The following is a 9349-nucleotide window of genomic DNA, read 5'->3' as shown; positions in this document are numbered from 1 at the left end:
GCAACTTCATTGAGTAGTTGCAAATCACGGAGGTGGGCCAAAATATATTCATTTGGGGGTCCAAAATAAAAACAGGTGGTCCAAAATATAAGCCAGCATGCCTCTAGTATTTACAACATTTCTTTGATATTTTTCATATAACATTTCAGTTCGTTTGGCTTTTTCACTTAAGAAAACATAACTTGATTCATTGCCAAGGAGAAAATACCATATCAACGGACAAACCTATTATTTTTTCAAGAAAATGTTTTTTTACTTCCTAAGGCGGTCCAAAATACCTCCACTACCCTATTTTGGACACCACCTATTTTAAGCGTTCTAGATGTATGTTAAGAGATTGCGATTGGCTACCCAATGCTTCTTTATTGAACTGTTTTCATTGCAATAAGGCTTTTAAATTTCTTACAATTATCAATTCAACGATTTTGAGGTGAATATTGTATGTGACTGTGAAGTGTATGACGTCCTGCATACCTGTGCATTTGAGGGGTTTTAGTGAAACATTTTACATTTTTTGATAATTTTGAAGTAAATTCTTAATTGTTAAGTGTATTTTCAATGTAAGTCATCAGAATAGAATCTGTTTGCTCCAATAATCTATATTGAGAAGTACACCTCGTCATTTTTTTACGTCCATGCTTGGCTAAGCGACAACAAATTTTACCGCCTAGACAAAGAGCAAACTCAACATTTTTATATTTTTTAAAACATCTCCGTGATTCGGAGAAGTGTACAAAAATATAAAAATGTATTTTGATTATAATTTTGGCAGTAGAATTTTATTTCGCTAAGCCAATAGTGGACGTAAAATAAGGTTTGGGTGTACCTACTTTAATTAGCTCTCCGGAAAAAGACATACGTCGTAGTGCATAGCATGTCCAAATTATATTTTTTACCCTATTGCACGTTTCGCCGTAGATTATCGCGCAAAAATGTTCATAATCGCTCGTATATCGTCGCGTTAAATTGTTGCTATATCTCCAGTGGCTATGCGAGAAAGGCCACCAATCCCAATAAGCGATATCATACACACACTGTGGGCTAAGGCTCAACTAAATAAAACGCCAAAATTCATCTTAACACACTAGTTTGTATTCCAACATCTGTACTAGCTAGGCTCTGACTCTCCTAAGCATTCCCGTAATACATGTTACTTAAAACTATTGTTGGCTACATGGACTCACGGTAACTGCACTTCTGCCATCGTCCGTCTGCTGCCGCCATGGAGACTCCCGCCTCGTCTCCTCCGGTATCGCCCAGCAATCCCCGTGTTGACTTACAGTGCGTGTGACTGCCCTAATCTACCGGCGATTCGTGCTTCCCATCGACGTTTCGTGGCCGCTTAACCGAGGGTGCACTACGGCTATTGCAGAAGGTCGATCCTGGCGAGTAGTGATGAGAGCAACGAAAGAAAAAAGGCCCTAAGGCCCAGAGCGGTTAGTTTTTCAAAACGACGGCTTGGACGGCTTATACATACTTCGTTGAGAAGGCCTTTTCTGCTCGAGCCTGGTGTCCGCCACCGTTGGTATCGGCTCTTGGTCTGCCCGCCGCAACCACGTGCGTCGTGAAGCCGTTGTCTGCTCTTTTGTCCGGTGATCCGCCTTTACCGCTTCTGTGCCCGAATTCGCTCTGCTATGATGAGAGCCCGGTGTGATCGTCTACCGCTGTCCACGCCGTACTCCGAGAGGTGATACTTCTCACAATGAATCGGTATGATAGCTGGGGGCACGCTGGGAGAGCGATCGCTCTGCAATCTTGTATTTCTCGGCACGCTTCCTTGCCGACTTCTTGTAGCCCGCTGGATGGTAGTGTGGTTTATGCTCAGGGTCTTCCTTGATTAAAACTGTCAGGCTGCTTGTGCCTGGTGGGTGATGCCGGGAAATGATGCTGTGTGGTAAATTCAGCCTTTCGCCGAGCTGCAGCAATGAACGGCTGCTCTTCTCTCCATGAACGGAAGTGGACTCGCAGTTTTGGGGAAAGCGACGGACAATGACAGGTATCTTGATGGCACCTTATTTTCTTGTGCGTGATTGTATCGTTTGGGTCCACGTACACTCTTATTTTTACATGTACTCATTAGGGTACAATCCAAATTCTTTTGGGTTTTGCTATTTGTTTCTTAACAATTATACCAAAACAATAATTCTCATACTTATCACGCTACAAAATTTCTATGGAGTATTAACGATTTAAAGTTAACGCGCTAAATTCTAAAGCTTTAACCACTTTAACGTTAACGGTTAACGTGATCCTTTTGATTATCGGTGCTCACCACCGAAATCTGAGAAGTTTCTGGTTGGACAGTCTCGATTGTACGACATATCTCCGTAAACCAGTACCCCGTATGAAATTTCTCTGAAATATTTACAAAACTATTTTTAGTACTGGTTTCAGATTATTTTTTGATTAATATCATCTGATCGAACTAGTCATTGGAACGAAATAGTGAAAAGTTAGTCTAGGTACAAAGAGTAACGATGTGCAGGCTTTAGAAGGACTGTTCAATGATTTGTTGCCTCCATGGAGTTTCTAAAGCCTGCGCACTTTAGAATCGGTACACTTTCAACCGGATGCAGATCAAAAACGGTTTAACCTAGAAAAAAATGTGTAAGCAGCAAATTAAGCTTATTTATTGTATTTTGTAGGAAAAATATGAAAAATTCAGTTTTTATTTCTTCAAGATGAAATTTTGACCTGATTGTGAAATTCATGCCATTTTATGCTGCACAAACCAATGATCGTCAACATTTGCAAATTTCGCAGCTTACGGGTTGATATTCCCACAAGAAACAAACTGATATTCATCAAAGATATGCTCAAAACAAGTTACGACATTAAACTCTTGACAAATATGGTTCACAAGACCATAATCGGCTTATAGTCTTATTGTCCAATCACGCTATATTCAAAATATAATTTTACTCAAAGTATTTTTTCATGAAAAAATATTTCCTGGGATCGTTTTTTGGATCTATAATTCCCCAATTTAAGTGGCCCAACTTAATTCATATCGAAACCTGGATTATTTTTGGAATTATTAGCAGTCTTCCTTCGCAGTAGTCGGAAATTAACAGTCATAAGGCTAACTCCTCATAATAAGCCTAAAATAAAATAATTTTTGATGGATAAAACACTGAAAACCATATAGGTTATGGAACTATAGTTGTGATTCTATGATCACAAATAAAAATTTTTTGAGTAGATTCAGTTTTATTTAAAAAAACCATTAGACATTTCACGCCATCAAAACACATCCAATGAATTTCGTCAGCAATAGTCCATACAGCTTTCGAGCCACGATTATTTATATTTTTCTGCATCAAATCATTGGTTTCTTGTATACCAATACCGATAAAAAAAACGATCAATTCTGACTATACATGTCAATGGTTGCTCCTCCGTGATTGATCTGAACTGGTACCAGTTGCACTGTGATCCAACTGAATAAGGGGCTGGGACATTCCACGTATTCTCAAAGTGCAATTTTAGCAGCTCATGCATATTTGATCAATAACGGCGCCGGCCAAGTCCTTATAGTCAGCTGGGAAGGGAAAGGAATGTTAGAGTGTACTGGTTGTTGCTACTAGAGACCGAGAGCACTCTGCGTCCCACAACCCGCACGGACTGGGGTATTTGTTAGACGGAAAGGATGGGAGATCTGGGAGTCACCGTTGGGTCGGTGATGCGATCCATGGATAGGGTTATTTATAGTGTTCGTGATAGATTGTGTGGTGAATAAGGTGAATAAGGTCAAGCGGCACAGCACGCTTTGATTGCATAACTTATAGGCGTTATATATACACTGTGCTATATTGACGACGACTGTTTTGAAGACTTTCGAATAGTTTTGGCGTTTCAGTCTTTTCGGGGTCAAAAACAACTAAAAGAAGAAAACATTTAGTTGTTTTTGACCCCGAAAAGACTGAAACGCCAAAACTATTCGAAAATATACACTGTGCTGTGAGTGGAAGTTGGAAGGGAGGGAAACGACTTTTTTCAATTCGTTTCTGGTTCTAGCGATGGCTATGAACATATGAATATACATGAGTTGTATATGTAGAGAAGAGAGAGCGAGAGAAAGTGGATAGAAAGATACAAAGTAGGATGAAAAGGGACGGGCCAAGGATTGAACCCATGACCTTCTGCATATGAATCAGAAGCGGTAGCCACTAGACCACCAAGCCCGTCTCATTGGTTTCTTGTATACCAATACAAGGGCCCATATAGCCGAGGCGGTAAACGCACGGGTATTCAGCATGACCATGCTGAGGGTGACGGGTTCGATTCCCGGTCGGTCCAGGATCTTTTCGTAAAAGGAAATTTCCTTGACTTCCTTGGGCATAGAGTATCTTCGTGCCTGCCACACGATATACACATGCAAAATGGTCATTGGCAGAGGAAGCTCTCAGTTAAAAACTGTGGAAGTGCTCATTGAACACTAAGCTGAGAAGCAGGCTTTGTCCCAGTGAGGACGTTACGCCAAGAAGAAGAAGAAGAAGAATACCAATACCACAGACAAACAGACGTATAACTTGGAACAAATTGCGATAAAAATCATCGTCGGGAAAACATAATCGCCCAATGCTAACCAGGCTGTGTTACGCAAATCACTCAGCAGGTGGCAGTAGTGAGCAAACGTCAAACAGGAGCAAAAACGATGCGAGCGCCGTGACCGAGTGATTTGCGAACTACAAAATATTTGAACTAACCGGTAAAAAGGGTAACGATGAGAAGTGAGTAGAGTGAGACGTCTGTTTGTCTGTGCCAATACTATTCGTATAGTATCCTTCCCGTATGCGTATTTTTGCAATTTCTCATCGTAATAGGCTATTTTATCTCACGTAAATCTGCCAGGAAAAGGCCTACTTTCCCACACCAAATCAGCAGTGCTGTAATGGTTCATTACAGCACTGATTTGCGTTGCGTAATGAACCATTACAGCACTGTTTTCAGTTTTGATCAAATTCTTGATGGTTTCTGGACGCAGGTTTGAAAAATTGTGACAGCTGCACAGTATAACCTGCTATGATCAGATTTTCTTAGACATGACTATGAACATCAGTGTGCAATTTGATGAACAATTTTTGTTAAAAACTATCCGCAAGTGGTAATTTATGAAATTGCAAAAAACGTTGTACGCAACTCGGTGCAGAACTTGATTTTTACAGCACTCGTCGTAATTATCCAACTCGGCAAGTCTCGTTGGTTAAATGTACGGCTCGTGCTGTAAAAATCTTCATTCTGCACCTTGTTGCGTAAACTACTATTACCGAACTTAAATTTATGCGAAAACAACTTATTTGACCTTAAATATCTATGCAAGCCTTTGATTTTCCATAAAACCCTTCAAAGGCTTACCATAGCTATATTGGAAATTTTAAAACACTCATGGAATATTTTACCTCCATTAATCAACAATCATAATACCAACAACTATTCTATACTGCGTAATTGGTGGGTTTGGTAATTTTATATTCCTACACAAATCTTGAATCTGACAATGATTTATTTTTGCTCAATGTGTGCAGAAAAAACTGGCACTATTTACGAATTCAGATCAATAGCTCATCCAAAAATATAAAAACGGAAAATTTTATATTTTTCCTACAAACTACAATAGATAAGCTTCAATTGCTTCTAACAACACTTTTTTCCCAAGTGGCACCGTTTTTGAGCGGCAGCCTGTTGAAAGTGTACCGATTCTAAAGTGCTATTCCTTAAATCATTTTTCGAGACAAAATATTATTACTTCTTCATTCAAACATGGGTCGTTCTTTTCCTTTGTACTGATTGGAAATTAGTTGGGACTCAATTGAGAACACACTCATCGACTCATCATAATTATTCATTCTTTTATTCATTGGCTGCTTTTTCGGGTTATTGGTATTTAAATATTCAATCGATGAAAACGCTCTTTAATGTTGAAGAAGTCCTCATTGATTTTGACATCATCATTGAACTTCGAATGAGTGTAATCAGTTTTGTACCTTTTAATTCCGCCCTAGAGTGTTGCCGTCTATTTAATTCTGCTTATTATATGTTTGATTTTAGTATTAGCAAAATAATGTTTAAGAATAGGTTAAGGAACAACATCCGCGATAGGAATATCTTAGACGTTGACCAATAAATAAAATAAAAAAAATAAAAAATAATTGCTTATCCTTTGTGAAAGGAAAGGCAATTAGGGCGAAATTAAAAGGTAAAAAACTGAATACACTCATTCGAAGAGGGTATTCTGCTTAGCGGGCTCGAAAAGTCGGTACAAGATCATCATTGAAATTTGTAAAGCAGTTTTCTCGCTAAAAACACAAATATTTGAAATGAAAATATATTCGCTGCAATCTATTCTCTATCTGGAATACAGTGAATGCATTATCATTACAAACTTTTATGTTTTTAACGAGAAAACTGTTTTATAAATTTCAATGATGGCGGTAAAATCAATAACGAATTCTTCAACCTTAAAACGTATGTATTGTTCTGGAGCCGACCTACTGATACCTTATTTTCACTAAATTAGTTATCACACAGAATATGTTGATGTCCGATTCAAATGAACAGCAACCCTCGAGGTTTAATACGTGAAAAAAATGTACAATTCACTATTTCTTAAGTAAAGCCTTCGGAAATTTATGTGGCAATGACTTTGGGAATTTCTTTGGCATTTCCTTCTGATCTCCTTCGTATATTTCTTCAAATTATCTTTTTACACATCCTTTAAAAATTTCTTCGGTAATTCTTTTGAAAAGTACATGGACAGTTCCAGTAAACATGACCATTTTTTTAGCATTCATAGTTTCTCAGTCAGGGCCCATATAGCCGAGGCGGTAAACGCACGGGTATTCAGCATGACCAAGCTAAGGGTGACGGGTTCAATTCCCGGTCGGTCCAGGATCTTTTCGTTAAGGAAATTTCCTTGACTTCCTTGGGCATAGAGTAGATTCGTGCCTGCCACACGATATACGCATGCAAAATGGTCATTGGCAGAGGAAGCTCTCAGTTAATAACTGTGGAAGTGCTCATAGAACACTAAGCTGAGAAGCAGGCTTTGTCCCAATGAGGACGTTACGCCAAGAAGAGAGAGAGAGAGAGTTTCTCAGTCATTATTTTAGAAATTTATCTGGTATTGTCTTTAAAAAAAATCGTTCTGAAATTACTTCCAAACAGTCTAGTTAGCGATCACAGTCTTTGACACCTTTTCGTCGATATTCGGCTACCTTTGTCTCCAACATTCGCAACACAAGCGATCAAACTACTGTACGGAACAAAAATGTCGAATGAATGCGCTTGACCACGATTGCGTCTTCGGGAGATGGTTCGGTTTTTGTTATTTTTATCTTTCCCATAAATAGAGCTGTTTTGGATAAATGTATGTGTCGTAATCGATTTATCACACACGAATAAACTAATAGTATACCAATCTTAATTAAAATTGGCTGAAATCTTGCAAAAAGCTGGAATTAGACAAATGTCATTGTGTCAGACGACGATGATTTGATACACTTTTTTGTTTATTGATCTTCGTTCTGCCGCTCGTGTTGTGTGTAAGAGGTAGCGGTCGCGCTCGAATGAAACAAAGCAAGCTGACACCCGACCGCGGCAACAAAACGAAGGTAGTGAAAAGTGTCGAATGTTTACAAGCCTGCTTCCAAATTCCTTGAACAATTATTTTGAAAATCATTTTCGAAATTCCTTCAGCATATTCCTTAGGAGGTCTTTCAGAAATGTCTTTGCAAATGCTTGAGGAAATCAGATCCATTAGAATCTTTTTCCGATTTACTTATAGGGATTTTATCTACAACTCTTCTATCTATCTATCTACAACTCTACAAATCTAGGCATTTCTACGATAATATCTTTGAAAATTTCTCCAGTAAAATGTATAGAAACTTAAAGAATAGAAATGGAATTGGGAATTCCTCAGACAGAATTTTGAATTTCTACGGAATTTTTCTGTGATAGTTTCTATAAAAAATAAATTCCATTTTCAGATTCTTTCGGCAATTCTTTTGGAAATAGCAATTCCTATGTGAATTTCTTCTGAAATAATTTTATTGACAAATTCCTTCAGCTATTCCAATTCTGAATTTCCAAAGCAATTGCATGAGCAATATCCGAAGGAATGACCAAAGGAAGTCACAGAAACTGTCAAAGGAGTTATACTACTTTATTATAATTATAGTTTTGGCACTTCTCAGCAAAAATTGCTGGAACATTTCACCTACCCCGGGCAATCGGATTGCCAAAGGGGATTAGGCATTAGGCTCTGTGGATCTCATTAGCCGGTGTTATGCTTATCCTTATGGGTCTGCTTCGGATTTCAGTTGTGGTGATTCAGGAACCGCCTAACTGTACTACAGGTTCCAAGAATCACCGCTTTCAGGATGCTGTTCAGGTCCTTCTTCAATTCCAGCTCGTCTAGGGACCTTAGGAGAGATTTAGGGACAACTTCGGTTGCCGAGAGGACAACCGGAACTATACGGACGTCCTCCGAATTCCACATCTGCTTCAACTCCTTCGCTAGGTCGTGGTACTTGGTTATCTTGCCGGAGAACGTTGACTGGACATTATGGTCTAACGGTACAGCGATGTCGATGAGGGTTACCCGCTTCATCCTTTTGTCGTAAAAAACAATGTCGGGCCGGTTGACACGAATGAGGACGTCCGTAATGATCTCGCGATCCCAGTACAGCTTTATGCAACTATTTTCCAGAACCGGGTCCGGCTGGTACTTGTAGTAGGGTACAAATCTGTCGACCAAGTTGTTCTTTAAAGCAAGCTGTTGGTGCACAATCTTGGCAACTTCGTTGTGACGATCGAGGTAGGCAGATCCAGCTAACATTGAACAGCCTGCAACGACATGCTCGATCGTTTCTACTACTGAATTGCACTTCCTGCAGCGGTCCTCCACGTCTTCGTGCAATATGTACCGCCGATAGTTCTTCGTCGCAATTACCCGGTCCTGGATGGCTAACATGAAACCTTTTGTTTCCGAGAAGAGGTCACCCCGCACCAGCCACGCGTTCGACGCCGCCTTATCGATGTACTCGAGCTCCAGTTGATGGGGGTGCGTTCCATGCAATTCCTTCTGCTTCCACGCTACGATCATCTCGTCAACGGTCTTGATATCGCAGTTCAGCTGGTACCTAATCATCCTGCGCCAGATGCAGGGCGCTGTAACCGTGGTCAGCTTCACATACAGTGCGATACATGTCATGACGGTTCTTCCCGGATAAAAACTAACCATAGGGTGTATGGTGAAAACCATTCCTGCACCATACAGTGTACCAGCTACAATAAAGTGTATTGTAATGAAATGGTTCGCTATACTATACATTTACAATGGATT

General features: G+C 39.6%; 1 long non-coding RNA gene across 1 annotated transcript; it reads right to left on the bottom strand.

The window, feature by feature from the left end:
• Positions 1-1070: 1070 nt before the first annotated feature.
• Positions 1071-3803, bottom strand: LOC109403840 (uncharacterized). The gene is made up of 2 exons (XR_009995813.1): positions 1478-3803; positions 1071-1421 (listed from the first exon to the last, which is right to left on the bottom strand). It is a non-coding gene; the product is annotated as an uncharacterized LOC109403840 (long non-coding RNA).
• Between the last annotated feature and the right edge of the window lie 5546 nt (positions 3804-9349).

This window comes from Aedes albopictus, unplaced genomic scaffold (assembly GCF_035046485.1).
Source record: "Aedes albopictus strain Foshan unplaced genomic scaffold, AalbF5 HiC_scaffold_231, whole genome shotgun sequence".
Classification (NCBI taxonomy): Eukaryota; Metazoa; Arthropoda; class Insecta; order Diptera; family Culicidae; genus Aedes; species Aedes albopictus.
Note: the sequence above shows the minus strand (reverse complement) of the source record. Positions and strands in the feature narration are given on the sequence as shown.